This window comes from Chrysochloris asiatica, unplaced genomic scaffold (assembly GCF_000296735.1).
Source record: "Chrysochloris asiatica unplaced genomic scaffold, ChrAsi1.0 scaffold00316, whole genome shotgun sequence".
NCBI classification, from domain to species: Eukaryota; Metazoa; Chordata; class Mammalia; order Afrosoricida; family Chrysochloridae; genus Chrysochloris; species Chrysochloris asiatica.
Window position 1 is genome coordinate 2,771,195 of NW_006408834.1, and position 6,000 is coordinate 2,777,194.

Here is a 6,000-nt window from a genome sequence, read left to right on the forward strand (position 1 = left end):
AGTATGACTTGAGAACAGGAACACATCTCCTGAGTCTGATCAGAGGAGGGATGACTACTAGTAGCAGGGGGAGTCAGGATTGTGTGGGGATGGGTAGGGAGGAGACCCAAGGAAGATGCTCCTGAGCATCTTGTTCATTTATATTGTATAAGAAGAGCTAGCAACCCAGAGATATTTTAAATTGTGGGACAAAAGATAGAAGGTCTTCAAGTCATTCATAAATTGAGGGTCTATAGGAGGGATGTGGCCCACATTTTATTTATTTCCATCAGCTATCTCAAGAACTGTACATCAAGCATTTCAGAATTTGTGAGCTTATCCTGCTTTTTCATATTTCTGACAGGTGTCTTGCAGGTCCTTCTGGAGTGTCAATCTGTCTCTTTCTTCTGTTATGCAAAAATGCTCAGGGAAAGGATCAGAGATGAGAGCTGCCCTTGGAACCAAGCTCTTCTGTCACTGGTGTATGAAAAATATTGTGAAACTTCCAAAGGGGCAGGTAGGCTTTAGAGCTTTCTCCCTATTATAAGCAATGCTGGTCCCCTTCTACTTTCATTCCAATGCTTTGGCATTTGCATTGCCTTTTCTACAGAATCCCCTCCTACCTCTGTTGCTCTGGCTTAGAGCAATTCACTTGTATTTCTGATCTCTCTGACTTTTATTATTCGACCTTTGTGGAGACAGAAAACATATGAGGAGGCAAGAATGGATGACCTGGGGCTGGCTTTAGTACAAAGTGGTTTATACTCACAGCATCAAGATTGGGTAATCTTTTTAAAGAAGATACCAAATTTAAATTGTGTAAGATTAGGATGTTTTCTCAGAGCCTAACTATATTTTTATTGTTTTCAAAAGCTGAAGCAGGATTTTGTTTAAGACTCATGGAAGAGCAAGAAGGTTGGAAGAAGAGAAAGATGTGTTGGCAGATCACCAGAGCATGGAGTTAATTATGTCTCTTGTACAAGCCTGTCAATACTTTCTTCTCACATTAAAACCTCACTCTCTGTTCGGCTGCTGTATTGATGATGTTAACTCATTGTGACCCTTGAGAGAAAAACACACAGCTTTATTTAGAGAGTATAGTAGGAACACAAAACAAACCAGGTTTAAATGACTAGCTGGGTCACACACAAATCATTTAGAAACATTTGGCTGAATGAGAGGTTGATGAGAAGACAAAAAAACTTTTCTGAGACTCATTCTTGTTTTCTGATGAGAAGCCCTGTTCTTCAATTATGTCGGATATAGGTAGAATCTCAGGGCTAAAGCAAACCTTCGAATCTCCCATCAATTCCCCTCTCCCTTCAACTCCAACTGCTCCCTCACCCCTCACCATCTTCAGTGCTGCTTGGCCACAATAGAGTGGGATGGGCAGTGTGCTGCTTACTTGTTGTTAGGTTGAGTAGGCTCCAACTCATTGCATCCCTATGCACAGCAAAATGAAACACTGCCTGATCTTGTGCCACCTTCACAATTGTTACACAGGAATTCATTACTTCCTGTTGAGCTGAAATCTGTCTTCCTGTCAGCTGACCTTGGGCCTAGTCACTTGGGATTTTATGGAGATGGGAGATTACTCATCTCAGGCAGCCTGTGACAGTTGAACATCAAGTCAGACCAGGATGGATGGTCTTACATATTGGGCCCCTAGGAAACATGCTGATTCCTTGACCCTAAGGACCCTAAACACTGGTCCCCAAAACATTGGTGGAGTGGATGATCAGTATCATCTATGGCTTTGCCATTCACAGTGTGGCCCATGAACCAACAAGTCAGTATTATCCTAGAGATTAGTACAAATGAAGAAACTGAAGCCCCGCCCCAAATCTACAAGGTTGTGGTAGTTTAGTGGTAGAACCACCACCACCACACTGGAAAACCTGGATTGAATCCTAACCAAAGTACCTCATAACAATCACAACCCATCTATTTGTAAATGTATACATAGATTACAAGATAATTCTAAAACTATTGTTCTTCAACATTTATCCATATTAATCACACATAGATATCGATTTGATTATTTTTATTTAAATTTATGTTGCAGTATACTCAACTTGTTGTTGTTGTTAAGTGCTACCAAGTAGATTCTGATTCATAGTGACCCTGTATAGGGTTTTTAAGGAGTATCTGGTGAGCTTGAACCACTGACCTTACAGTTCAAACTGACCTTGAGGTACAGTGCATTATCCTACAGTGTCACACCAGGACTCCATAATTAGATGCCACTGTATTCATTATCTTATTAGTGGACACTTGGCTAGTTTCATTTTTGCCATCTTGACATTTGTGTGTTGTTGAATAGATTTCAGTGGAGTCCTGGTGTGACTTTGTAGGACTAAGGACTAGACCGAAAGGTCACTTTGAACTGCAACATTGGTTTTTCAAACCACAAGGTCAGTGGTTTGAACCAACCCACCACTTCTCGGAAACCCTATACAGGATTGCTATGAGTTGGAACCAACTCAACACCACTTAATAACAACAACAAGAAAAGTCTGGCAATCTACTTCTGAAAATCAATGAAAACCTCTATTGATCACAAGGGTCCAATCCTTAAATAATCACAGGAAAGGCACAGCACTGCACAGTGTTTTGTTCCATTGTGCGTGGGGTCCCCATGAATCAGGATTGTCATGGAATGGAGCCATTCAAGGGCAGCTAACAATAACAAGGACCCCAGACCTACAGAATCCTAATCTGCCTTGTAACACGATTGATTTAGTGAATGATTTGTATGCAAGTTCAGGTCCACAGCCTCATCTAACTCTGCAGCTTGCGAAGCACACCAGCAGACTCCAGTGCATTTGGATCCTATGTCACTAATTTGGGGCCCTAAAATGCAGGTGCTTTCAGGGAGGACAGAGACAAGAAAGACAGGGGACCCTGGGGAGGAGCCCTGAGATGTACCCGCTAAGATTAGAACCCTTGCGCTTATTATGGCCTGGTCTTTAGACTGGTAAGAAGAGTCTTAGCAGAGAAGGATTTAAGCAATTCTACAGCAGGAAATAAAAGGACGTGTAGGAAAGCGATGGTATTAGGACGTCACATACTTCCCTGACTCTGACAAAGAAATCAATAATCAGAGATCCAGCTCAATGACTAAGAGGGAATGCTGGAACCTTGGTAAACTTCTTAAGTTTGTTGTTGTTGTTCCGAGTATCTGTTTCTTTCTAAAAAGCGAATAGTGACCATTACATTATGAAAAAGAAGGCTCATTGTGCTTACTTTCCAGAGACAGAAACTACGAGAGTTGGTGAGTCCCCGTTTCACTCATTGTCAAGGTATCAGAGAGAGGAGACATCAAAAACAGAGAAGATGGTGTTCATGTGGGCAAAAGGAAAAGGAGATGCAAGAGCTGATGGATGGGAGCTGCAGAGGCCTAGGAGCGACCAGCCACTGACCGTCATTTCAATGTTTAAGTGGTTGAAGTGGAAGAAGGATCTTGGGGTTGAAATCTCAGTTCTTAACCCAGGAAACTGGAGAGTTAAAACTTAAATACACACCAGAAGGTATTTGGAAGGCATGTAATAATGTTGCACAGAGCATTGTGCTACCCAGGCATGCAATCTGGGTAAAACTACTTAATCTCTCTTGTTCTCATTTTCCTATTTTGAAATGTGGATCACAATGGCATTTATATCATAGAAGAGTTGTAAAGATTAATGAGAATATATCTGTGGTGGACACACTCTCCTCTTTCCAGCATCCACCCCAACCCAGCTGTTAAAGCCTCTAAACTGTTTAAAGAATTCCATCTCTTCATGATGTGTTTAGGAAAGGGCAAGCTGAACTAGTTGAGATTCTTCTGTTAGACAGAAACATGAAAACATGTAGCCTGACTCAAGCATTCCTCTAATGGTGCCTGCAAATGATACGATAGAAAGATAGAGGGAACCTTGAGATCTGGATGATATCACTGAGCCTCTGCATGAATGTCTTGAAGGCTGCCCAATCTCTGGACTTCAAGTATATCATGTAATGAATTTCTTTCTTGTTTAAACCAGTTGAACAGTGTTTTACAGTAATATTTCAGCAGAAAGTATCCAAATAGATATAAAGCTATATATAAAGTGTGCAGCATAATGCCTGGCACAGGAAATGTGTTAACTATTGTTATGATTATTATTACTATGTTGTTGTTGTTAAGTGCCATTGAGTCAGTTCCAACCCATAGCAACCCTGTAAAGGGTTTCCGAGGAGCAGCTGGTGAGCTTGAACCGCTGACCTTATGGTTCAAATTGATTTTGCAGTCCAGCTCATTAACCCACAGTGCCACACCAGGACTCCATTATTAGTACTATGTTGTTATGTTGATGTGTGCAGTGGAGTTGGTTCTGACTCATAGCAACCCTGCATATGGTTTCCGAGGCTATAAATCTTTATGGGAGCAGAAAGCCTCATATTTCTACCATGGAACAGTGGGTAGTTTCAAACTGCAGCCTGATTCGTAACCACTACCTGCCAGAGTACTATATTACTATATTATTAGTATGTTGTTGTTGTTATGTGCTGTGGAGTAGGTTCCAACTCACAGCAATGCTGTATGGGGTTTTGGAGGCTATAAATCTTTACAGGAGCAGAAAGCCTCATCTTTTCTCCTACTGGTAGTTTCAAACTACTGACCCTGATGTTAGCAGTCTGATTTGCAACCGCTTGAAAGTGAAGAGGACTTAAAACATTTACTGATGAAGATCATAGAGCACAGCCTTCAGTATGGATTACATCTCAATGTAAAGAAAACAAAAATCCTCACCACTGGACCAATAAACAACTTTCTTATTATTGGAGAAAAGACTGAAGTTGTCAAGGACTTCATTCTTCTTGGATCAACTATCAACACTCACGGAAGCTGCAGTCAAGAAATCAAATGACATATTGCATTAGGCAAATCTGTTGCACAAGACCTTTTTAAAGTGTTGAAGAGCAAAAATGTCAGCTTAGGATTAGGGTGCACCTGACCCAAGCCATGGTATTTTCAATAACCTCGTATGCATGCAAAAACTGGACAATGAATAAAGAAGACCGTAGAAGAATTGACACTTTTGAGTTATGGTGTTGGAGGAGAATATTGAAAGTGCCATGGGCTGCCAAAAGAACTAATAGATTCGTTTAGGAAGAAGTGTAGCCAGAGTGCTCCATAGAGGCCAAGATGGCTAAACTTTGTTTCTCATACTTAGGACATATTGTCAGGAGGGACCAGTCGCTGGAGAAAGATATCATGTTTGGTAAGGTGGAGGGTCAGAGAAAAAGAGGAAGACCCCCAACCAGATGGATTAGCCAAGTGGCAGCATTGATGGACTCAAGTATGTCAACAGTAGTGAGGTTGGCCCAGGATCAGGCAGTGTTTTGTTCTGCTGTGCACAAGATTGCTATGAGTTGGTACCGACTCGATGGCACCTAACAACAACAACAACGCTACCAGAGCTCCTTTAATACGGGCAGTGTGAAAGATGCATATAGACTTTGTTGAAACCAATATCAAACCAAAAGTTGTATAAAGAATGAAACATTTTTAAAAAGAAGTTGAAAAATAGTATATCGCAATCTCATTTAAATGTAACCGGGAGAAGTTTTTTCCCTTTTTCTGTTCTCTATTCTCCACTAAGTCCTGGTGTACTGCTGTGGGTTAGTGCGCCAGACTGCCAAGTTATTTGAACTGCAACAACGGATATTCAAGTTCACCAGTTGTTCCTCGGAAACCCTATACAGGGTTGCTATGGGTCACCAGCAAAGACAAAGAACTTGACTAACTTTTATGTTTTCAGGCCACGCCCTAGCCTCAACACAGCTTCAGACCATCTCCTGCCCCTTTGTCCTTTATATGTGGTGCTATAGGATAAGCACTGGCCTGCTAATCGCAAGGTTGCTGGTTCAAACCCACCAGCTGCTCCTCAGAAACCCAATACAGAGTTGCTATGAGTTGAAACAGTGACTCTTTAAATAAAATGGTCGATATTCAAACAATTAAAGAGGTAGCATATGATCTAGAGCTGGTGGTAA